Genomic DNA, 23,245 nt, shown 5'->3' on the forward strand with positions numbered 1-23,245 from the left:
GTGCTGTAGGCTTTTTGCCTCTCGCTCCGCTTTCTCCTTTTGTCGCCCGCGGTGGCGGCGATGGTGGCGGCGGTGGTGGAGGCAGCCGTCTCCGCCCCTGTCAGGTACCGCTGCAGGCCCCACCTCCTCAGGCCCCTGCCACCACAGCAAGCGTCTGATGGGGCACTCCCCACCTGCCTGACCGGCCAGGCGGCCAGAAGGCGTCCCTGGAAGGCAGCGGCACACCAGCTGCTCCGGGTGGCGGCCTGACGTCACCTAGACATGGCCGCGGACCCGGGTGCCGTCCGTTCGGCCCCCGAGCCCCACGAGCTGCAGCTGGCCGCAGCCACTGGAGCCCAGCCCCGGCGCCGCCACCTGTCTTCCGGGGTGTCTCTCCACAGCTCCATCCGGAAAAAGCCCCCCTCCACCGTTTCGCCGCGGCCGTGTGCCGGAGAGGGATAGAGGGCCCAGGCCGCTTCCGCAGGCCTGCCGGCCACCTGGGCCGGGGTACAGAGCTCGGACGGTGGTGTGGGGGCAAGGGTGGCGTTGCTGGGTCTAAGGGGCTTTGCCAACTCAACGGTGGCTCCCACTGGCTTCAGGCCAGCTGCTGTCGGGCAGGAAGGCCGGCCCGGTCTGCGACAGGGCTGCGCCTCGCGCAGCGAGGGCAGGCAGGTGAGATGCCCAAAGGACCGCAGGCCCCGGGCCCTGAAGCCTCCGGGGCCACATCCTTGTGAGCGACCTGCGGGATCTGGGGTGGGAGGCCAAGCGACGAAACGTTTCCTGGGTCCCGCCCGCCCTGGGCTGGGTGGTCGCCAACACCTCGCGCCAGCAACCGGTCCCCGAGACCTCCGTTCCTCTGCCTAGACGGGCGGCGGGGCCCTGCCAGGGCGGGCGGGCCGCTGGGCTTGCGGTAAGGCGCAAGGGCCTGCTAAGCTGCGCCTCAAGAGGCAGCCCGCGACCCACTGACACCTACTGCCAAAGCAGCCTAGACGGGCCCAATCAAGTCTGGATCTCGGAAGCTAAGCAGGGTCGGGCCTGGTTAGAACTTGGATGGGAGACCTCCTGGATGGGAGAGCTCCTGGGAATGCCGGGTGCTGTACGCTTTTTGCCTCCCGCTCCGCTTTCTCCTTTTGTCGCCCGCGGTGTCAGTGGCGGCGGCCGTCTCCACGCCTGCTGGGTACCAGGTACCACTGCAGGCCCCACCTCCTCTGGCCCCTCCCACCACAGCAAGCGTCTGATGGGGCACTCCCCACCTGCCTGACTGGCCAGGCGGCCAGAAGGCGTCCCTGGAAGGCAGCGGCACACCAGACGCTCCAGGGGCGGCCTGACGTCACCCAGACATGGCCGCGGACCCGGGTGCCGTCCGTTCGGTCCGTGAGCCCCGCGAGCTACACCTGGCCGCAGCCACAGGAGCCCAGGCCCGGCTCCACCACCTGTCTTCCAGGGTGTCTCTCCACAGCTCCATCCGGAAAAAGCACCCCCTCCGCCGCTTCGCCTCGGCCGTGGGCGGGAGCAGGATCGAGGGCCCAGGCCGCTTCCCCGGGCCTGCCGGCCCCCTGGGCCGGGGTACAGAGCTCGGACGGTGGTGTGGGGGCAAGGGTGGCGTTGCTGGGTCTAAGGGGCTTTGCCAACTCAATGGTGGCTCCCACTGGCTTCGGGCCAGCTGCTGTCGGGCAGGAGGGCCGGCCCGGTCTGCGGCTGGGCTGCGCCTAGCGCAGCGTGGGCGGTCAGGTGGGATGCACAAGGGACCGCAGGCCCCGGGCCCTGAAGCCTCCGGGGCCACATCCCTGTGAGCGACCTGCGGACTCTGCGGTGGGAGGCCAAGCGCCGAAACGTTTCCTGGGTCCCTCCCGCCCTGGGCTGGGTGGTCGCCAACTCCTCTGCCACCGCCTGGTCCCCGAGACCTCCGTTCCCCTGCCTAGGCGGGCGGCGGGGCCCTGCCGGGGCGGGCGGGCCACTGGGCCGGCGGTAAGTCCCAAGCGCCTGCTAAGCTGCGCCTCAAGTGGAAGCCCGCGACCCCCCCAGTGTCTACGGCCAAACCACCCTAGACGGGCCCGATCTCGACTCGATCTCGGAAGCTAAGCAGGGTTGGGCCTGGTTAGTAGTTGGATGGGAGACCTCTCGGACGGGAGAGCTCCTGGGAACGCCAGGTGCTGTAGGCTTTTTGCCTCCCGCTACACCCTTCTCCTTTTGTCGACCGTGGCGGTCGTGGCGGTGGCGGCGGTGGCGGCGGTGGTGGCGGCGGCCGTCTCCGCCCCCGCCGGGTACCGCTGCAGGCCCCACCTCCTCAGGACCCTCCCACCACAGCAAGCGTCTGATGGGGCGCTCCCCGCCTGCCTGAGCGGCCAGGCGGCCAGAAGTCGTCCCTGGAAGGCAGCGGCACACCAGACGCTCCGTTGGTCCCCTGACTCGAAGCAGACATGGCCGCGGACCTGGGTGCCGTCCATGCGGCCCGCGAGCCCCTCGACCTGCACCTGGCGGCCCCCACTGGAGCCCAGCCCCGGCGCCGCCACCTGTCTGCCGGGGGGTGTCTCTCCACAGCTCCATCCGGAAAAAGCCCCCCCTCCACCGTTTCGCCGTGGCCTGGTGCCGGAGAGGGATAGAGGGCGCAGGCCGCTTCCGCGGGCCTGCCGTCCACCTGGGCCGGTGTCCTGAGCTCGGACGGTGGTGTGGAGGCAAGGGTGGCGTTGCTGGGTCTAAGGGGCTTTGCCAACTCAACGGTGGCTCCCACTTCCTTCGGGCCAGCTGCTGTCGGGCAGGAAGGCCGGCCCGGTCTGCGACAGGGCTGCGCCTAGCGCAGCGTGGGCAGTCAGGTGGGATGCCCAAAGGACCGCAGGCCCCGGGCCCTGAAGCCTCCGGGGCCACATCCCTGTGAGCGACCTGCGGGATCCGGGGTGGGAGGCCAAGCGCCGAAACGTTTCCTGGGTCCCTCCCGCCCTGGGCTGGGTGGTCGCCAAAACCTCCGACACCACCTGGTCCCCGAGACCTCCGTTCCTCTGCCTAGGCGGGCGGGCCGCTGGGCTGGCGGTAAGTCCCATGGGCCTGCTAAGCTGCGCCTCAAGAGGCAGCCTGCGACCCACTGACACCTACTGTCAAACCAGCCTAGACGGGCCCGATCAAGTCTGGATCTCGGAAGCTAAGCAGGGTCGGGCCTGGTTTGAACTTGGATGGGAGACCTCCTGGATGGGAGAGCTCCTGGGAATACCGGGTGCTGTAGGATTTTTGCCTTCCGCTCCGCTTTCTCCTTTTGTCGCCCGCGGTGGCGGCGGCGGCGGCCGTCTCCGCCCCCGCCGGGTACCAGGTACCGCTGCAGGCCCCACCTCCTCAGGCCCCTCCCACCACAGCAAGCGTCTGATGGGGCACTCCCCACCTGCCAGACCGGCCAGGCGGCCAGAAGGCGTCCCTGGAAGGCAGCGACACACCAGCCGCTCCAGGGGGCGGCCTGACGTCACCCAGACATGGCCGCGGACCCGGGTGCCGTCCGTTCGGCCCGCGAGCCCCACGAGCTGCACCTGGCCGCAGCCACTGGAGTCCAGCCCCGGCACCGCCACCTGTCTTCCGGGGTGTCTCTCCACAGCTCCATCCGGAAAAAGCACCCCTTCTGCCCCTTCGCCGCGGCCGTGGGCAGGAGCAGGATCGAGGGCCCAGGCCACTTCCCCGGACCTGCCGGCCACCTGGGACGAGGTCCTGAGCTCGGACGGTGGCGTCGGGGCAAGGGTGGCCTTGCTGTGTCTAAGGGGCCGTGCCAACTCAATGGTGGCTCCCAGTGGCTTCGGGCCAGCTGCTGTAGGACAGGAGGGTCGGACCAGTCTGCCTCTGAGCTACGCCTACCACAGCGTGGGCGCGCAGGTGGGATGCCCGAGGCACCGCCGACCCCGGGCCCTGAAGCCTCCGGGGCTACGTCCCTGTGAGCGGCCTGTGGGATCTGGGGCGGGGCACGAAGCGCCGAAAAGCTTGCTGTGTCCCACCCGCCCTGCGCTGGGAGGTCGCCAACTCCTCCGCCACCCCCCGGTCGCCGAAACCTCCGTTCCCCCGCCTAGGCGGGCGGCGGGGCCCTGCCAGGGCGGGCGGGCCGCTGGGCCGGCGGTAAGGCCCAAGGGCCTGCTAAACTGCACCTCAAGAGGCAGCCCGCGACCACCCCAGTGTCTACGGCCAAACCACCCTAGACGGGCCCGATCTCGACTCGATCTCGGAAGCTAAGCAGGGTTGGGCCTGGTTAGTAGTTGGATGGCAGACTTCCCGGACGGGAGAGCTCCCTGGAACGCCAGGTGCTGTAGGCCTTTTGCCTCCCGCTACACACCTTCTCATTTTGTCGACCGCGGCGGTCGTGGCGGTGGCGGCGGTGGTGGCGGCGGCCGTCTCCGCCCCCGCCGGGTACCGCTGCAGGCCCCACCTCCTCAGGACCCTCCCACCACAGCAAGCGTCTGATGGGGCGCTCCCCGCCTGCCTGAGCGGCCAGGCGGCCAGAAGGCGTCCCTGGAAGGCAGCGGCACACCATATGCTCCGTTCGTCCCCTGACTCGAAGCAGAAATGGCCGCGGACCCGGGTGCCGTCCATGCGGCCCGCGAGCCCCTCGACCTGCACCTGGCGGTCCCCACTGGATCCAGCCCCGGCGCCGCCACCTGTCTGCCGGTGGGTGTCTCTCCAAAGCTCCATGCGGAAAAAGCCCCCCCTCCACCGTTTCGCCGCGGCCGGGTGCCGGAGAGGGATAGAGGGCCCAGGCCACATCCGCGGGACTGCCGGCCACCAGGGGCGGGGTCCTGAGGTCGGACGGTGGTGTGGGGGCAAGGGTGGAGTTGCTGGGTCTAAGGGGCTTTGCCAACTCAATGGTGGCTCCCACTGGCTTCGGGCCAGCTGCTGTCGGGCAGGAGGGCCGGCCCGGTCTGCGACAGGGCTGCGCCTAGCGCAGCGTGGGCGGTCAGGTGGGATGCACAAGGGACCGCAGGCCCCGGGCCCTGAAGCCTCTGGGGCCACAACCCTGTGAGCGACCTGCGGGATCTGCGGTGGGAGGCCAAGCGCCGAAATGTTTCCTGGGTCCCTCCCACCCTGGCCTGGGTGGTCGCCAACTCCTCTGCCACCGCCTGGTCCCCGAGACCTCCGTTCCCCTGCCTAGGCGGGCGGCGGGGCCCTGCCGGGGCGGGCGGGCCACTGGGCCGGCGGTAAGGCCCAAGAGCCTGCTAAGCTGCACCTCAAGTGGAAGCCCGCGACCCCCCCAGTGTCTACGGCCAAACCACCCTAGACGGGCCCGATCTCGACTCGATCTCGGAAGCTAAGCAGGGTTGGGCCTGGTTAGTAGTTGGATGGCAGACCTCCCGGACGGGAGAGCTCCTGGGAACGCCAGGTGCTGTAGGCTTTTTGCCTCCCGCTACACACCTTCTCATTTTGTCGACCGCGGTGGTCGTGGCATTGGCGGCGGTGGCGGCGGCGGTGGCGGCGGTGGTGGCGGCGGCCGTCTCCGCCCCCGCCGGGTACCGCTGCAGGCCCCACCTCCTCAGGACCCTCCCACCACAGCAAGCGTCTGATGGGGCGCTCCCCGCCTGCCTGAGCAGCCAGGCGGCCAGAAGGCGTCCCTGGAAGGCAGCGGCAAACCATATGCTCCGTTCGTCCCCTGACTCGAAGCAGACATGGCCGCGGACCCGGGTGCCGTCCATGCGGCCCGCGAGCCCCTCGACCTGCACCTGGCGGTCCCCACTGGAGCCCAGCCCCGGCGCCGCCACCTGTCTGCCGGTGGGTGTCTCTCCACAGCTCCATCCGGAAAAAGCCCCCCCTCCACCGTTTCGCCGCGGCCGTGTGCCGGAGAGGGATAGAGGGCCCAGGCCGCTTCCGCGGGCCTGCCGGCCACCTGGGGCGGGGTCCTGAGCTCGGAAGGTGGTGTGGGGGCAAGGGGGGCGTTGCTGAGTAAGGGGCTTTGCTAACGCAAAGGTGGCTCCCACTGGCTTCGGGCCAGCTGCTATCGGGCAGGAAGGCTGGCCCGGTCTGCGACAGGGCAGCGCCTAGCGCAGCGTGGGCGGGCAGGTGGGATGCCCAAGGGACCGCAGTCCCCGGGCCCTGAAGCCTCCGGGGCCACATCCTTGTGAGCGACCTGCGGGATCTGGGGTGGGAGGCCAAGCGCCGAAACGTTTGCTGGGTCCCGCCCGCCCTGGGCTGGGTGGTCGCCAACACCTCCGCCACCACCCGATCACCGAGACCTCCGTTCCTCTGCCTAGGTGGCCGGCGGGGCCCTGCCAGGGCGGGCGGGCCGCTAGGCTGGCAGTAAGGCCCAAGGGCCTGCTAAGCTGCGCCTCAAGAGGCAGCCCGCGACCCACCGACACCTACTACCAAAGCAGCCTAGACGGGCCCGATCAAGTCTGGATCTCGGAAGCTAAGCAGGGTCGGGCCTGTTTCGAACTTGGATGGGAGACGTCCTGGCTGGGAGAGCTCCTGGGAATACCGGGTGCTGTAGGCTTTTTGCCTCTCGCTCCGCTTTCTCCTTTTGTCGCCCGCGGTGGCGGCGATGGTGGCGGCGGTGGTGGAGACAGCCGTCTCCGCCCCTGTCAGGTACCGCTGCAGGCCCCACCTCCTCAGGCCCCTGCCACCACAGCAAGCGTCTGATGGGGCACTCCCCACCTGCCTGACCGGCCAGGCGGCCAGAAGGCGTCCCTGGAAGGCAGCGGCACACCAGCTGCTCCGGGTGGCGGCCTGACGTCACCCAGACATGGCCGCGGACCCGGGTGCCGTCCGTTCGGCCCCCGAGCCCCACGAGCTGCAGCTGGCCGCAGCCACTGGAGCCCAGCCCCGGCGCCGCCACCTGTCTTCCGGGGTGTCTCTCCACAGCTCCATCCGGAAAAAGCCCCCCTCCACCGTTTCGCCGCGGCCGTGTGCCGGAGAGGGATAGAGGGCCCAGGCCGCTTCCGCAGGCCTGCCGGCCACCTGGGCCGGGGTACAGAGCTCGGACGGTGGTGTGGGGGCAAGGGTGGCGTTGCTGGGTCTAAGGGGCTTTGCCAACTCAACGGTGGCTCCCACTGGCTTCAGGCCAGCTGCTGTCGGGCAGGAAGGCCGGCCCGGTCTGCGACAGGGCTGCGCCTAGCGCAGCGAGGGCAGGCAGGTGAGATGCCCAAAGGACCGCAGGCCCCGGGCCCTGAAGCCTCCGGGGCCACATCCTTGTGAGCGACCTGCGGGATCTGGGGTGGGAGGCCAAGCGACGAAACGTTTCCTGGGTCCCGCCCGCCCTGGGCTGGGTGGTCGCCAACACCTCGCGCCAGCAACCGGTCCCCGAGACCTCCGTTCCTCTGCCTAGACGGGCGGCGGGGCCCTGCCAGGGCGGGCGGGCCGCTGGGCTTGCGGTAAGGCGCAAGGGCCTGCTAAGCTGCGCCTCAAGAGGCAGCCCGCGACCCACTGACACCTACTGCCAAAGCAGCCTAGACGGGCCCAATCAAGTCTGGATCTCGGAAGCTAAGCAGGGTCGGGCCTGGTTAGAACTTGGATGGGAGACCTCCTGGATGGGAGAGCTCCTGGGAATGCCGGGTGCTGTACGCTTTTTGCCTCCCGCTCCGCTTTCTCCTTTTGTCGCCCGCGGTGTCAGTGGCGGCGGCCGTCTCCACGCCTGCTGGGTACCAGGTACCACTGCAGGCCCCACCTCCTCTGGCCCCTCCCACCACAGCAAGCGTCTGATGGGGCACTCCCCACCTGCCTGACTGGCCAGGCGGCCAGAAGGCGTCCCTGGAAGGCAGCGGCACACCAGACGCTCCAGGGGCGGCCTGACGTCACCCAGACATGGCCGCGGACCCGGGTGCCGTCCGTTCGGTCCGTGAGCCCCGCGAGCTACACCTGGCCGCAGCCACAGGAGCCCAGGCCCGGCTCCACCACCTGTCTTCCAGGGTGTCTCTCCACAGCTCCATCCGGAAAAAGCACCCCCTCCGCCGCTTCGCCTCGGCCGTGGGCGGGAGCAGGATCGAGGGCCCAGGCCGCTTCCCCGGGCCTGCCGGCCCCCTGGGCCGGGGTACAGAGCTCGGACGGTGGTGTGGGGGCAAGGGTGGCGTTGCTGGGTCTAAGGGGCTTTGCCAACTCAATGGTGGCTCCCACTGGCTTCGGGCCAGCTGCTGTCGGGCAGGAGGGCCGGCCCGGTCTGCGGCTGGGCTGCGCCTAGCGCAGCGTGGGCGGTCAGGTGGGATGCACAAGGGACCGCAGGCCCCGGGCCCTGAAGCCTCCAGGGCCACATCCCTGTGAGCGACCTGCGGACTCTGCGGTGGGAGGCCAAGCGCCGAAACGTTTCCTGGGTCCCTCCCGCCCTGGGCTGGGTGGTCGCCAACTCCTCTGCCACCGCCTGGTCCCCGAGACCTCCGTTCCCCTGCCTAGGCGGGCGGCGGGGCCCTGCCGGGGCGGGCGGGCCACTGGGCCGGCGGTAAGTCCCAAGCGCCTGCTAAGCTGCGCCTCAAGTGGAAGCCCGCGACCCCCCCAGTGTCTACGGCCAAACCACCCTAGACGGGCCCGATCTCGACTCGATCTCGGAAGCTAAGCAGGGTTGGGCCTGGTTAGTAGTTGGATGGCAGACCTCCCGGACGGGAGAGCTCCTGGGAACGCCAGGTGCTGTAGGCTTTTTGCCTCCCGCTACACACCTTCTCATTTTGTCGACCGCGGTGGTCGTGGCATTGGCGGCGGTGGCGGCGGCGGTGGCGGCGGTGGTGGCGGCGGCCGTCTCCGCCCCCGCCGGGTACCGCTGCAGGCCCCACCTCCTCAGGACCCTCCCACCACAGCAAGCGTCTGATGGGGCGCTCCCCGCCTGCCTGAGCAGCCAGGCGGCCAGAAGGCGTCCCTGGAAGGCAGCGGCAAACCATATGCTCCGTTCGTCCCCTGACTCGAAGCAGACATGGCCGCGGACCCGGGTGCCGTCCATGCGGCCCGCGAGCCCCTCGACCTGCACCTGGCGGTCCCCACTGGAGCCCAGCCCCGGCGCCGCCACCTGTCTGCCGGTGGGTGTCTCTCCACAGCTCCATCCGGAAAAAGCCCCCCCTCCACCGTTTCGCCGCGGCCGTGTGCCGGAGAGGGATAGAGGGCCCAGGCCGCTTCCGCGGGCCTGCCGGCCACCTGGGGCGGGGTCCTGAGCTCGGAAGGTGGTGTGGGGGCAAGGGGGGCGTTGCTGAGTAAGGGGCTTTGCTAACGCAAAGGTGGCTCCCACTGGCTTCGGGCCAGCTGCTATCGGGCAGGAAGGCTGGCCCGGTCTGCGACAGGGCAGCGCCTAGCGCAGCGTGGGCGGGCAGGTGGGATGCCCAAGGGACCGCAGTCCCCGGGCCCTGAAGCCTCCGGGGCCACATCCTTGTGAGCGACCTGCGGGATCTGGGGTGGGAGGCCAAGCGCCGAAACGTTTGCTGGGTCCCGCCCGCCCTGGGCTGGGTGGTCGCCAACACCTCCGCCACCACCCGATCACCGAGACCTCCGTTCCTCTGCCTAGGTGGCCGGCGGGGCCCTGCCAGGGCGGGCGGGCCGCTAGGCTGGCAGTAAGGCCCAAGGGCCTGCTAAGCTGCGCCTCAAGAGGCAGCCCGCGACCCACCGACACCTACTACCAAAGCAGCCTAGACGGGCCCGATCAAGTCTGGATCTCGGAAGCTAAGCAGGGTCGGGCCTGTTTCGAACTTGGATGGGAGACGTCCTGGCTGGGAGAGCTCCTGGGAATACCGGGTGCTGTAGGCTTTTTGCCTCTCGCTCCGCTTTCTCCTTTTGTCGCCCGCGGTGGCGGCGATGGTGGCGGCGGTGGTGGAGACAGCCGTCTCCGCCCCTGTCAGGTACCGCTGCAGGCCCCACCTCCTCAGGCCCCTGCCACCACAGCAAGCGTCTGATGGGGCACTCCCCACCTGCCTGACCGGCCAGGCGGCCAGAAGGCGTCCCTGGAAGGCAGCGGCACACCAGCTGCTCCGGGTGGCGGCCTGACGTCACCCAGACATGGCCGCGGACCCGGGTGCCGTCCGTTCGGCCCCCGAGCCCCACGAGCTGCAGCTGGCCGCAGCCACTGGAGCCCAGCCCCGGCGCCGCCACCTGTCTTCCGGGGTGTCTCTCCACAGCTCCATCCGGAAAAAGCCCCCCTCCACCGTTTCGCCGCGGCCGTGTGCCGGAGAGGGATAGAGGGCCCAGGCCGCTTCCGCAGGCCTGCCGGCCACCTGGGCCGGGGTACAGAGCTCGGACGGTGGTGTGGGGGCAAGGGTGGCGTTGCTGGGTCTAAGGGGCTTTGCCAACTCAACGGTGGCTCCCACTGGCTTCAGGCCAGCTGCTGTCGGGCAGGAAGGCCGGCCCGGTCTGCGACAGGGCTGCGCCTAGCGCAGCGAGGGCAGGCAGGTGAGATGCCCAAAGGACCGCAGGCCCCGGGCCCTGAAGCCTCCGGGGCCACATCCTTGTGAGCGACCTGCGGGATCTGGGGTGGGAGGCCAAGCGACGAAACGTTTCCTGGGTCCCGCCCGCCCTGGGCTGGGTGGTCGCCAACACCTCGCGCCAGCAACCGGTCCCCGAGACCTCCGTTCCTCTGCCTAGACGGGCGGCGGGGCCCTGCCAGGGCGGGCGGGCCGCTGGGCTTGCGGTAAGGCGCAAGGGCCTGCTAAGCTGCGCCTCAAGAGGCAGCCCGCGACCCACTGACACCTACTGCCAAAGCAGCCTAGACGGGCCCAATCAAGTCTGGATCTCGGAAGCTAAGCAGGGTCGGGCCTGGTTAGAACTTGGATGGGAGACCTCCTGGATGGGAGAGCTCCTGGGAATGCCGGGTGCTGTACGCTTTTTGCCTCCCGCTCCGCTTTCTCCTTTTGTCGCCCGCGGTGTCAGTGGCGGCGGCCGTCTCCACGCCTGCTGGGTACCAGGTACCACTGCAGGCCCCACCTCCTCTGGCCCCTCCCACCACAGCAAGCGTCTGATGGGGCACTCCCCACCTGCCTGACTGGCCAGGCGGCCAGAAGGCGTCCCTGGAAGGCAGCGGCACACCAGACGCTCCAGGGGCGGCCTGACGTCACCCAGACATGGCCGCGGACCCGGGTGCCGTCCGTTCGGTCCGTGAGCCCCGCGAGCTACACCTGGCCGCAGCCACAGGAGCCCAGGCCCGGCTCCACCACCTGTCTTCCAGGGTGTCTCTCCACAGCTCCATCCGGAAAAAGCACCCCCTCCGCCGCTTCGCCTCGGCCGTGGGCGGGAGCAGGATCGAGGGCCCAGGCCGCTTCCCCGGGCCTGCCGGCCCCCTGGGCCGGGGTACAGAGCTCGGACGGTGGTGTGGGGGCAAGGGTGGCGTTGCTGGGTCTAAGGGGCTTTGCCAACTCAATGGTGGCTCCCACTGGCTTCGGGCCAGCTGCTGTCGGGCAGGAGGGCCGGCCCGGTCTGCGGCTGGGCTGCGCCTAGCGCAGCGTGGGCGGTCAGGTGGGATGCACAAGGGACCGCAGGCCCCGGGCCCTGAAGCCTCCGGGGCCACATCCCTGTGAGCGACCTGCGGACTCTGCGGTGGGAGGCCAAGCGCCGAAACGTTTCCTGGGTCCCTCCCGCCCTGGGCTGGGTGGTCGCCAACTCCTCTGCCACCGCCTGGTCCCCGAGACCTCCGTTCCCCTGCCTAGGCGGGCGGCGGGGCCCTGCCGGGGCGGGCGGGCCACTGGGCCGGCGGTAAGTCCCAAGCGCCTGCTAAGCTGCGCCTCAAGTGGAAGCCCGCGACCCCCCCAGTGTCTACGGCCAAACCACCCTAGACGGGCCCGATCTCGACTCGATCTCGGAAGCTAAGCAGGGTTGGGCCTGGTTAGTAGTTGGATGGGAGACCTCTCGGACGGGAGAGCTCCTGGGAACGCCAGGTGCTGTAGGCTTTTTGCCTCCCGCTACACACCTTCTCCTTTTGTCGACCGTGGCGGTCGTGGCGGTGGCGGCGGTGGCGGCGGTGGTGGCGGCGGCCGTCTCCGCCCCCGCCGGGTACCGCTGCAGGCCCCACCTCCTCAGGACCCTCCCACCACAGCAAGCGTCTGATGGGGCGCTCCCCGCCTGCCTGAGCGGCCAGGCGGCCAGAAGTCGTCCCTGGAAGGCAGCGGCACACCAGACGCTCCGTTGGTCCCCTGACTCGAAGCAGACATGGCCGCGGACCTGGGTGCCGTCCATGCGGCCCGCGAGCCCCTCGACCTGCACCTGGCGGCCCCCACTGGAGCCCAGCCCCGGCACCGCCACCTGTCTGCCGGGGGGTGTCTCTCCACAGCTCCATCCGGAAAAAGCCCCCCCTCCACCGTTTCGCCGTGGCCTGGTGCCGGAGAGGGATAGAGGGCGCAGGCCGCTTCCGCGGGCCTGCCGGCCACCTGGGGCGGGGTCCTGAGCTCGGACGGTGGTGTGGGGGCAAGGGGGGCGTTGCTGGGTAAGGGGCTTTGCTAACGCAAAGGTGGCTCCCACTGGCTTCGGGCCAGCTGCTATCGGGCAGGAAGGCTGGCCCGGTCTGCGACAGGGCAGCGCCTAGCGCAGCGTGGGCGGGCAGGTGGGATGCCCAAGGGACCGCAGTCCCCGGGCCCTGAAGCCTCCGGGGCCACATCCTTGTGAGCGACCTGCGGGATCTGGGGTGGGAGGCCAAGCGCCGAAACGTTTGCTGGGTCCCGCCCGCCCTGGGCTGGGTGGTCGCCAACACCTCCGCCACCACCCGATCACCGAGACCTCCGTTCCTCTGCCTAGGTGGCCGGCGGGGCCCTGCCAGGGCGGGCGGGCCGCTAGGCTGGCAGTAAGGCCCAAGGGCCTGCTAAGCTGCGCCTCAAGAGGCAGCCCGCCACCCACCGACACCTACTACCAAAGCAGCCTAGACGGGCCCGATCAAGTCTGGATCTCGGAAGCTAAGCAGGGTCGGGCCTGTTTCGAACTTGGATGGGAGACGTCCTGGCTGGGAGAGCTCCTGGGAATACCGGGTGCTGTAGGCTTTTTGCCTCTCGCTCCGCTTTCTCCTTTTGTCGCCCGCGGTGGCGGCGATGGTGGCGGCGGTGGTGGAGGCAGCCGTCTCCGCCCCTGTCAGGTACCGCTGCAGGCCCCACCTCCTCAGGCCCCTGCCACCACAGCAAGCGTCTGATGGGGCACTCCCCACCTGCCTGACCGGCCAGGCGGCCAGAAGGCGTCCCTGGAAGGCAGCGGCACACCAGCTGCTCCGGGTGGCGGCCTGACGTCACCCAGACATGGCCGCGGACCCGGGTGCCGTCCTTTCGGCCCCCGAGCCCCACGAGCTGCAGCTGGCCGCAGCCACTGGAGCCCAGCCCCGGCGCCGCCACCTGTCTTCCGGGGTGTCTCTCCACAGCTCCATCCGGAAAAAGCCCCCCTCCACCGTTTCGCCGCGGCCGTGTGCCGGAGAGGGATAGAGGGCCCAGGCCGCTTCCGCAGGCCTGCCGGCCACCTGGGCCGGGGTACAGAGCTCGGACGGTGGTGTGGGGGCAAGGGTGGCGTTGCTGGGTCTAAGGGGCTTTGCCAACTCAACGGTGGCTCCCACTGGCTTCAGGCCAGCTGCTGTCGGGCAGGAAGGCCGGCCCGGTCTGCGACAGGGCTGCGCCTAGCGCAGCGAGGGCAGGCAGGTGAGATGCCCAAAGGACCGCAGGCCCCGGGCCCTGAAGCCTCCGGGGCCACATCCTTGTGAGCGACCTGCGGGATCTGGGGTGGGAGGCCAAGCGACGAAACGTTTCCTGGGTCCCGCCCGCCCTGGGCTGGGTGGTCGCCAACACCTCGTGCCAGCAACCGGTCCCCGAGACCTCCGTTCCTCTGCCTAGACGGGCGGCGGGGCCCTGCCAGGGCGGGCGGGCCGCTGGGCTTGCGGTAAGGCGCAAGGGCCTGCTAAGCTGCGCCTCAAGAGGCAGCCCGCGACCCACTGACACCTACTGCCAAAGCAGCCTAGACGGGCCCAATCAAGTCTGGATCTCGGAAGCTAAGCAGGGTCGGGCCTGGTTAGAACTTGGATGGGAGACCTCCTGGATGGGAGAGCTCCTGGGAATGCCGGGTGCTGTACGCTTTTTGCCTCCCGCTCCGCTTTCTCCTTTTGTCGCCCGCGGTGTCAGTGGCGGCGGCCGTCTCCACGCCTGCTGGGTACCAGGTACCACTGCAGGCCCCACCTCCTCTGGCCCCTCCCACCACAGCAAGCGTCTGATGGGGCACTCCCCACCTGCCTGACTGGCCAGGCGGCCAGAAGGCGTCCCTGGAAGGCAGCGGCACACCAGACGCTCCAGGGGCGGCCTGACGTCACCCAGACATGGCCGCGGACCCGGGTGCCGTCCGTTCGGTCCGTGAGCCCCGCGAGCTACACCTGGCCGCAGCCACAGGAGCCCAGGCCCGGCTCCACCACCTGTCTTCCAGGGTGTCTCTCCACAGCTCCATCCGGAAAAAGCACCCCCTCCGCCGCTTCGCCTCGGCCGTGGGCGGGAGCAGGATCGAGGGCCCAGGCCGCTTCCCCGGGCCTGCCGGCCCCCTGGGCCGGGGTACAGAGCTCGGACGGTGGTGTGGGGGCAAGGGTGGCGTTGCTGGGTCTAAGGGGCTTTGCCAACTCAATGGTGGCTCCCACTGGCTTCGGGCCAGCTGCTGTCGGGCAGGAGGGCCGGCCCGGTCTGCGGCTGGGCTGCGCCTAGCGCAGCGTGGGCGGTCAGGTGGGATGCACAAGGGACCGCAGGCCCCGGGCCCTGAAGCCTCCGGGGCCACATCCCTGTGAGCGACCTGCGGACTCTGCGGTGGGAGGCCAAGCGCCGAAACGTTTCCTGGGTCCCTCCCGCCCTGGGCTGGGTGGTCGCCAACTCCTCTGCCACCGCCTGGTCCCCGAGACCTCCGTTCCCCTGCCTAGGCGGGCGGCGGGGCCCTGCCGGGGCGGGCGGGCCACTGGGCCGGCGGTAAGTCCCAAGCACCTGCTAAGCTGCGCCTCAAGTGGAAGCCCGCGACCCCCCCAGTGTCTACGGCCAAACCACCCTAGACGGGCCCGATCTCGACTCGATCTCGGAAGCTAAGCAGGGTTGGGCCTGGTTAGTAGTTGGATGGGAGACCTCCCGGACGGGAGAGCTCCTGGGAACGCCAGGTGCTGTAGGCTTTTTGCCTCCCGCTACACACCTTCTCCTTTTGTCGACCGTGGCGGTCGTGGCGGTGGCGGCGGTGGCGGCGGTGGTGGCGGCGGCCGTCTCCGCCCCCGCCGGGTACCGCTGCAGGCCCCACCTCCTCAGGACCCTCCCACCACAGCAAGCGTCTGATGGGGCGCTCCCCGCCTGCCTGAGCGGCCAGGCGGCCAGAAGTCGTCCCTGGAAGGCAGCGGCACACCAGACGCTCCGTTGGTCCCCTGACTCGAAGCAGACATGGCCGCGGACCTGGGTGCCGTCCATGCGGCCCGCGAGCCCCTCGACCTGCACCTGGCGGCCCCCACTGGAGCCCAGCCCCGGCGCCGCCACCTGTCTGCCGGGGGGTGTCTCTCCACAGCTCCATCCGGAAAAAGCCCCCCCTCCACCGTTTCGCCGTGGCCTGGTGCCGGAGAGGGATAGAGGGCGCAGGCCGCTTCCGCGGGCCTGCCGTCCACCTGGGCCGGTGTCCTGAGCTCGGACGGTGGTGTGGAGGCAAGGGTGGCGTTGCTGGGTCTAAGGGGCTTTGCCAACTCAACGGTGGCTCCCACTGGCTTCGGGCCAGCTGCTGTCGGGCAGGAAGGCCGGCCCGGTCTGCGACAGGGCTGCGCCTAGCGCAGCGTGGGCAGTCAGGTGGGATGCCCAAAGGACCGCAGGCCCCGGGCCCTGAAGCCTCCGGGGCCACATCCCTGTGAGCGACCTGCGGGATCCGGGGTGGGAGGCCAAGCGCCGAAACGTTTCCTGGGTCCCTCCCGCCCTGGGCTGGGTGGTCGCCAAAACCTCCGACACCACCTGGTCCCCGAGACCTCCGTTCCTCTGCCTAGGCGGGCGGGCCGCTGGGCTGGCGGTAAGTCCCATGGGCCTGCTAAGCTGCGCCTCAAGAGGCAGCCTGCGACCCACTGACACCTACTGTCAAACCAGCCTAGACGGGCCCGATCAAGTCTGGATCTCGGAAGCTAAGCAGGGTCGGGCCTGGTTCGAACTTGGATGGGAGACCTCCTGGATGGGAGAGCTCCTGGGAATACCGGGTGCTGTAGGATTTTTGCCTTCCGCTCCGCTTTCTCCTTTTGTCGCCCGCGGTGGCGGCGGCGGCGGCCGTCTCCGCCCCCGCCGGGTACCAGGTACCGCTGCAGGCCCCACCTCCTCAGGCCCCTCCCACCACAGCAAGCGTCTGATGGGGCACTCCCCACCTGCCAGACCGGCCAGGCGGCCAGAAGGCGTCCCTGGAAGGCAGCGACACACCAGCCGCTCCAGGGGGCGGCCTGACGTCACCCAGACATGGCCGCGGACCCAGGTGCCGTCCGTTCGGCCCGCGAGCCCCGCGAGCTGCACCTGGCCGCAGCCACTGGAGTCCAGCCCCGGCACCGCCACCTGTCTTCCGGGGTGTCTCTCCACAGCTCCATCCGGAAAAAGCACCCCTTCTGCCCCTTCGCCGCGGCCGTGGGCAGGAGCAGGATCGAGGGCCCAGGCCACTTCCCCGGACCTGCCGGCCACCTGGGACGAGGTCCTGAGCTCGGACGGTGGCGTCGGGGCAAGGGTGGCCTTGCTGTGTCTAAGGGGCCGTGCCAACTCAATGGTGGCTCCCAGTGGCTTCGGGCCAGCTGCTGTAGGACAGGAGGGTCGGACCAGTCTGCCTCTGAGCTACGCCTACCACAGCGTGGGCGCGCAGGTGGGATGCCCGAGGCACCGCCGACCCCGGGCCCTGAAGCCTCCGGGGCTACGTCCCTGTGAGCGGCCTGTGGGATCTGGGGCGGGGCACGAAGCGCCGAAAAGCTTGCTGTGTCCCACCCGCCCTGCGCTGGGAGGTCGCCAACTCCTCCGCCACCCCCCGGTCGCCGAAACCTCCGTTCCCCCGCCTAGGCGGGCGGCGGGGCCCTGCCAGGGCGGGCGGGCCGCTGGGCCGGCGGTAAGGCCCAAGGGCCTGCTAAACTGCACCTCAAGAGGCAGCCCGCGACCACCCCAGTGTCTACGGCCAAACCACCCTAGACGGGCCCGATCTCGACTCGATCTCGGAAGCTAAGCAGGGTTGGGCCTGGTTAGTAGTTGGATGGCAGACTTCCCGGACGGGAGAGCTCCCTGGAACGCCAGGTGCTGTAGGCCTTTTGCCTCCCGCTACACACCTTCTCATTTTGTCGACCGCGGCGGTCGTGGCGGTGGCGGCGGTGGTGGCGGCGGCCGTCTCCGCCCCCGCCGGGTACCGCTGCAGGCCCCACCTCCTCAGGACCCTCCCACCACAGCAAGCGTCTGATGGGGCGCTCCCCGCCTGCCTGAGCGGCCAGGCGGCCAGAAGGCGTCCCTGGAAGGCAGCGGCACACCATATGCTCCGTTCGTCCCCTGACTCGAAGCAGAAATGGCCGCGGACCCGGGTGCCGTCCATGCGGCCCGCGAGCCCCTCGACCTGCACCTGGCGGTCCCCACTGGATCCAGCCCCGGCGCCGCCACCTGTCTGCCGGTGGGTGTCTCTCCAAAGCTCCATGCGGAAAAAGCCCCCCCTCCACCGTTTCGCCACGGCCGGGTGCCGGAGAGGGATAGAGGGCCCAGGCCACATCCGCGGGACTGCCGGCCACCAGGGGCGGGGTCCTGAGGTCGGACGGTGGTGTGGGGGCAAGGGTGGAGTTGCTGGGTCTAAGGGGCTTTGCCAACTCAATGGTGGCTCCCACTGGCTTCGGGCCAGCTGCTGTCGGGCAGGAGGGCCGGCCCGGTCTGCGACAGGGCTGCGCCTAGCGCAGCGTGGGCGGTCAGGTGGGATGCACAAGGGACCGCAGGCCCCGGGCCCTGAAGCCTCTGGGGCCACAACCCTGTGAGCGACCTGCGGGATCTGCGGTGGGAGGCCAAGCGCCGAAATGTTTCCTGGGTCCCTCCCACCCTGGCCTGGGTGGTCGCCAACTCCTCTGCCACCGCCTGGTCCCCGAGACCTCCGTTCCCCTGCCTAGGCGGGCGGCGGGGCCCTGCCGGGGCGGGCGGGCCACTGGGCCGGCGGTAAGGCCCAAGAGCCTGCTAAGCTGCACCTCAAGTGGAAGCCCGCGACCCCCCCAGTGTCTACGGCCAAACCACCCTAGACGGGCCCGATCTCGACGCGATCTCGGAAGCTAAGCAGGGTTGGGCCTGGTTAGTAGTTGGATGGCAGACCTCCCGGATGGGAGAGCTCCTGGGAATGCCAGGTGCTGTAGGCTTTTTGCCTCCCGCTACACACCTTCTCATTTTGTCGACCGCGGTGGTCGTGGCGTTGGCGGCGGTGGCGGCGGCGGTGGCGGCGGTGGTGGCGGCGGCCGTCTCCGCCCCCGCCGGGTACCGCTGCAGGCCCCACCTCCTCAGGACCCTCCCACCACAGCAAGCGTCTGATGGGGCGCTCCCCGCCTGCCTGAGCGGCCAGGCGGCCAGAAGGCGTCCCTGGAAGGCAGCGGCAAACCATATGCTCCGTTCGTCCCCTGACTCGAAGCAGACATGGCCGCGGACCCGGGTGCCGTCCATGCGGCCCGCGAGCCCCTCGACCTGCACCTGGCGGTCCCCACTGGAGCCCAGCCCCGGCGCCGCCACCTGTCTGCCGGTGGGTGTCTCTCCACAGCTCCATCCGGAAAAAGCCCCCCCTCCACCGTTTCGCCGCGGCCGTGTGCCGGAGAGGGATAGAGGGCCCAGGCCGCTTCCGCGGGCCTGCCGGCCACCTGGGGCGGGGTCCTGAGCTCGGACGGTGGTGTGGGGGCAAGGGGGGCGTTGCTGGGTAAGGGGCTTTGCTAACGCAAAGGTGGCTCCCACTGGCTTCGGGCCAGCTGCTATCGGGCAGGAAGGCTGGCCCGGTCTGCGACAGGGCAGCGCCTAGCGCAGCGTGGGCGGTCAGGTGGGATGCCCAAGGGACCGCAGTCCCCGGGCCCTGAAGCCTCCGGGGCCACATCCTTGTGAGCGACCTGCGGGATCTGGGGTGGGAGGCCAAGCGCCGAAACGTTTGCTGGGTCCCGCCCGCCCTGGGCTGGGTGGTCGCCAACACCTCCGCCACCACCCGATCACCGAGACCTCCGTTCCTCTGCCTAGGTGGCCGGCGGGGCCCTGCCAGGGCGGGCGGGCCGCTAGGCTGGCAGTAAGGCCCAAGGGCCTGCTAAGCTGCGCCTCAAGAGGCAGCCCGCGACCCACCGACACCTACTACCAAAGCAGCCTAGACGGGCCCGATCAAGTCTGGATCTCGGAAGCTAAGCAGGGTCGGGCCTGTTTCGAACTTGGATGGGAGACGTCCTGGCTGGGAGAGCTCCTGGGAATACCGGGTGCTGTAGGCTTTTTGCCTCTCGCTCCGCTTTCTCCTTTTGTCGCCCGCGGTGGCGGCGATGGTGGCGGCGGTGGTGGAGGCAGCCGTCTCCGCCCCTGTCAGGTACCGCTGCAGGCCCCACCTCCTCAGGCCCCTGCCACCACAGCAAGCGTCTGATGGGGCACTCCCCACCTGCCTGACCGGCCAGGCGGCCAGAAGGCGTCCCTGGAAGGCAGCGGCACACCAGCTGCTCCGGGTGGCGGCCTGACGTCACCCAGACATGGCCGCGGACCCGGGTGCCGTCCGTTCGGCCCCCGAGCCCCACGAGCTGCAGCTGGCCGCAGCCACTGGAGCCCAGCCCCGGCGCCGCCACCTGTCTTCCGGGGTGTCTCTCCACAGCTCCATCCGGAAAAAGCCCCCCTCCACCGTTTCGCCGCGGCCGTGTGCCGGAGAGGGATAGAGGGCCCAGGCCGCTTCCGCAGGCCTGCCGGCCACCTGGGCCGGGGTACAGAGCTCGGACGGTGGTGTGGGGGCAAGGGTGGCGTTGCTGGGTCTAAGGGGCTTTGCCAACTCAACGGTGGCTCCCACTGGTTTCAGGCCAGCTGCTGTCGGGCAGGAAGGCCGGCCCGGTCTGCGACAGGGCTGCGCCTAGCGCAGCGAGGGCAGGCAGGTGAGATGCCCAAAGGACCGCAGGCCCCGGGCCCTGAAGCCTCCGGGGCCACATCCTTGTGAGCGACCTGCGGGATCTGGGGTGGGAGGCCAAGCGACGAAACGTTTCCTGGGTCCCGCCCGCCCTGGGCTGGGTGGTCGCCAACACCTCGTGCCAGCAACCGGTCCCCGAGACCTCCGTTCCTCTGCCTAGACGGGCGGCGGGGCCCTGCCAGGGCGGGCGGGCCGCTGGGCTTGCGGTAAGGCGCAAGGGCCTGCTAAGCTGCGCCTCAAGAGGCAGCCCGCGACCCACTGACACCTACTGCCAAAGCAGCCTAGACGGGCCCAATCAAGTCTGGATCTCGGAAGCTAAGCAGGGTCGGGCCTGGTTAGAACTTGGATGGGAGACCTCCTGGATGGGAGAGCTCCTGGGAATGCCGGGTGCTGTACGCTTTTTGCCTCCCGCTCCGCTTTCTCCTTTTGTCGCCCGCGGTGTCAGTGGCGGCGGCCGTCTCCACGCCTGCTGGGTACCAGGTACCACTGCAGGCCCCACCTCCTCTGGCCCCTCCCACCACAGCAAGCGTCTGATGGGGCACTCCCCACCTGCCTGACTGGCCAGGCGGCCAGAAGGCGTCCCTGGAAGGCAGCGGCACACCAGACGCTCCAGGGGCGGCCTGACGTCACCCAGACATGGCCGCGGACCCGGGTGCCGTCCGTTCGGTCCGTGAGCCCCGCGAGCTACACCTGGCCGCAGCCACAGGAGCCCAGGCCCGGCTCCACCACCTGTCTTCCAGGGTGTCTCTCCACAGCTCCATCCGGAAAAAGCACCCCCTCCGCCGCTTCGCCTCGGCCGTGGGCGGGAGCAGGATCGAGGGCCCAGGCCGCTTCCCCGGGCCTGCCGGCCCCCTGGGCCGGGGTACAGAGCTCGGACGGTGGTGTGGGGGCAAGGGTGGCGTTGCTGGGTCTAAGGGGCTTTGCCAACTCAATGGTGGCTCCCACTGGCTTCGGGCCAGCTGCTGTCGGGCAGGAGGGCCGGCCCGGTCTGCGGCTGGGCTGCGCCTAGCGCAGCGTGGGCGGTCAGGTGGGATGCACAAGGGACCGCAGGCCCCGGGCCCTGAAGCCTCCGGGGCCACATCCCTGTGAGCGACCTGCGGACTCTGCGGTGGGAGGCCAAGCGCCGAAACGTTTCCTGGGTCCCTCCCGCCCTGGGCTGGGTGGTCGCCAACTCCTCTGCCACCGCCTGGTCCCCGAGACCTCCGTTCCCCTGCCTAGGCGGGCGGCGGGGCCCTGCCGGGGCGGGCGGGCCACTGGGCCGGCGGTAAGTCCCAAGCACCTGCTAAGCTGCGCCTCAAGTGGAAGCCCGCGACCCCCCCAGTGTCTACGGCCAAACCACCCTAGACGGGCCCGATCTCGACTCGATCTCGGAAGCTAAGCAGGGTTGGGCCTGGTTAGTAGTTGGATGGGAGACCTCCCGGACGGGAGAGCTCCTGGGAACGCCAGGTGCTGTAGGCTTTTTGCCTCCCGCTACACACCTTCTCCTTTTGTCGACCGTGGCGGTCGTGGCGGTGGCGGCGGTGGCGGCGGTGGTGGCGGCGGCCGTCTCCGCCCCCGCCGGGTACCGCTGCAGGCCCCACCTCCTCAGGACCCTCCCACCACAGCAAGCGTCTGATGGGGCGCTCCCCGCCTGCCTGAGCGGCCAGGCGGCCAGAAGTCGTCCCTGGAAGGCAGCGGCACACCAGACGCTCCGTTGGTCCCCTGACTCGAAGCAGACATGGCCGCGGACCTGGGTGCCGTCCATGCGGCCCGCGAGCCCCTCGACCTGCACCTGGCGGCCCCCACTGGAGCCCAGCCCCGGCGCCGCCACCTGTCTGCCGGGGGGTGTCTCTCCACAGCTCCATCCGGAAAAAGCCCCCCCTCCACCGTTTCGCCGTGGCCTGGTGCCGGAGAGGGATAGAGGGCGCAGGCCGCTTCCGCGGGCCTGCCGTCCACCTGGGCCGGTGTCCTGAGCTCGGACGGTGGTGTGGAGGCAAGGGTGGCGTTGCTGGGTCTAAGGGGCTTTGCCAACTCAACGGTGGCTCCCACTGGCTTCGGGCCAGCTGCTGTCGGGCAGGAAGGCCGGCCCGGTCTGCGACAGGGCTGCGCCTAGCGCAGCGTGGGCAGTCAGGTGGGATGCCCAAAGGACCGCAGGCCCCGGGCCCTGAAGCCTCCGGGGCCACATCCCTGTGAGCGACCTGCGGGATCCGGGGTGGGAGGCCAAGCGCCGAAACGTTTCCTGGGTCCCTCCCGCCCTGGGCTGGGTGGTCGCCAAAACCTCCGACACCACCTGGTCCCCGAGACCTCCGTTCCTCTGCCTAGGCGGGCGGGCCGCTGGGCTGGCGGTAAGTCCCATGGGCCTGCTAAGCTGCGCCTCAAGAGGCAGCCTGCGACCCACTGACACCTACTGTCAAACCAGCCTAGACGGGCCCGATCAAGTCTGGATCTCGGAAGCTAAGCAGGGTCGGGCCTGGTTCGAACTTGGATGGGAGACCTCCTGGATGGGAGAGCTCCTGGGAATACCGGGTGCTGTAGGATTTTTGCCTTCCGCTCCGCTTTCTCCTTTTGTCGCCCGCGGTGGCGGCGGCGGCGGCGGCGGCCGTCTCCGCCCCCGCCGGGTACCAGGTACCGCTGCAGGCCCCACCTCCTCAGGCCCCTCCCACCACAGCAAGCGTCTGATGGGGCACTCCCCACCTGCCAGACCGGCCAGGCGGCCAGAAGGCGTCCCTGGAAGGCAGCGACACACCAGCCGCTCCAGGGGGCGGCCTGACGTCACCCAGACATGGCCGCGGACCCAGGTGCCGTCCGTTCGGCCCGCGAGCCCCGCGAGCTGCACCTGGCCGCAGCCACTGGAGTCCAGCCCCGGCACCGCCACCTGTCTTCCGGGGTGTCTCTCCACAGCTCCATCCGGAAAAAGCACCCCTTCTGCCCCTTCGCCGCGGCCGTGGGCAGGAGCAGGATCGAGGGCCCAGGCCACTTCCCCGGACCTGCCGGCCACCTGGGACGAGGTCCTGAGCTCGGACGGTGGCGTCGGGGCAAGGGTGGCCTTGCTGTGTCTAAGGGGCCGTGCCAACTCAATGGTGGCTCCCAGTGGCTTCGGGCCAGCTGCTGTAGGACAGGAGGGTCGGACCAGTCTGCCTCTGAGCTACGCCTACCACAGCGTGGGCGCGCAGGTGGGATGCCCGAGGCACCGCCGACCCCGGGCCCTGAAGCCTCCGGGGCTACGTCCCTGTGAGCGGCCTGTGGGATCTGGGGCGGGGCACGAAGCGCCGAAAAGCTTGCTGTGTCCCACCCGCCCTGCGCTGGGAGGTCGCCAACTCCTCCGCCA

The 23,245-nt window shown here is 70.0% G+C and overlaps 9 pseudogenes; all 9 read left to right on the top strand.

Moving 5' to 3' along the window:
• The first annotated feature begins 2,005 nt into the window (after window positions 1-2,005).
• On the top strand, window positions 2,006-2,141 carry LOC137209756 (5S ribosomal RNA; annotated as a pseudogene).
• A 1,982-nt stretch (window positions 2,142-4,123) lies between these two features.
• Window positions 4,124-4,259, top strand: LOC137209730 (5S ribosomal RNA; annotated as a pseudogene).
• A 937-nt stretch (window positions 4,260-5,196) lies between these two features.
• Window positions 5,197-5,332, top strand: LOC137209604 (5S ribosomal RNA; annotated as a pseudogene).
• Window positions 5,333-8,417: 3,085 nt separating this feature from the next.
• LOC137209605 (5S ribosomal RNA) lies at window positions 8,418-8,553 on the top strand (annotated as a pseudogene).
• Window positions 8,554-11,638: 3,085 nt separating this feature from the next.
• Window positions 11,639-11,774, top strand: LOC137209758 (5S ribosomal RNA; annotated as a pseudogene).
• Window positions 11,775-14,847: 3,073 nt separating this feature from the next.
• On the top strand, window positions 14,848-14,983 carry LOC137209541 (5S ribosomal RNA; annotated as a pseudogene).
• Window positions 14,984-16,966: 1,983 nt separating this feature from the next.
• Window positions 16,967-17,102, top strand: LOC137209731 (5S ribosomal RNA; annotated as a pseudogene).
• Window positions 17,103-18,039: 937 nt separating this feature from the next.
• On the top strand, window positions 18,040-18,175 carry LOC137209611 (5S ribosomal RNA; annotated as a pseudogene).
• Window positions 18,176-21,260: 3,085 nt separating this feature from the next.
• LOC137209553 (5S ribosomal RNA) lies at window positions 21,261-21,396 on the top strand (annotated as a pseudogene).
• Window positions 21,397-23,245: the final 1,849 nt, after the last annotated feature.

Source organism: Pseudorca crassidens, chromosome 16 (assembly GCF_039906515.1).
Source record: "Pseudorca crassidens isolate mPseCra1 chromosome 16, mPseCra1.hap1, whole genome shotgun sequence".
Taxonomy (NCBI): Eukaryota; Metazoa; Chordata; class Mammalia; order Artiodactyla; family Delphinidae; genus Pseudorca; species Pseudorca crassidens.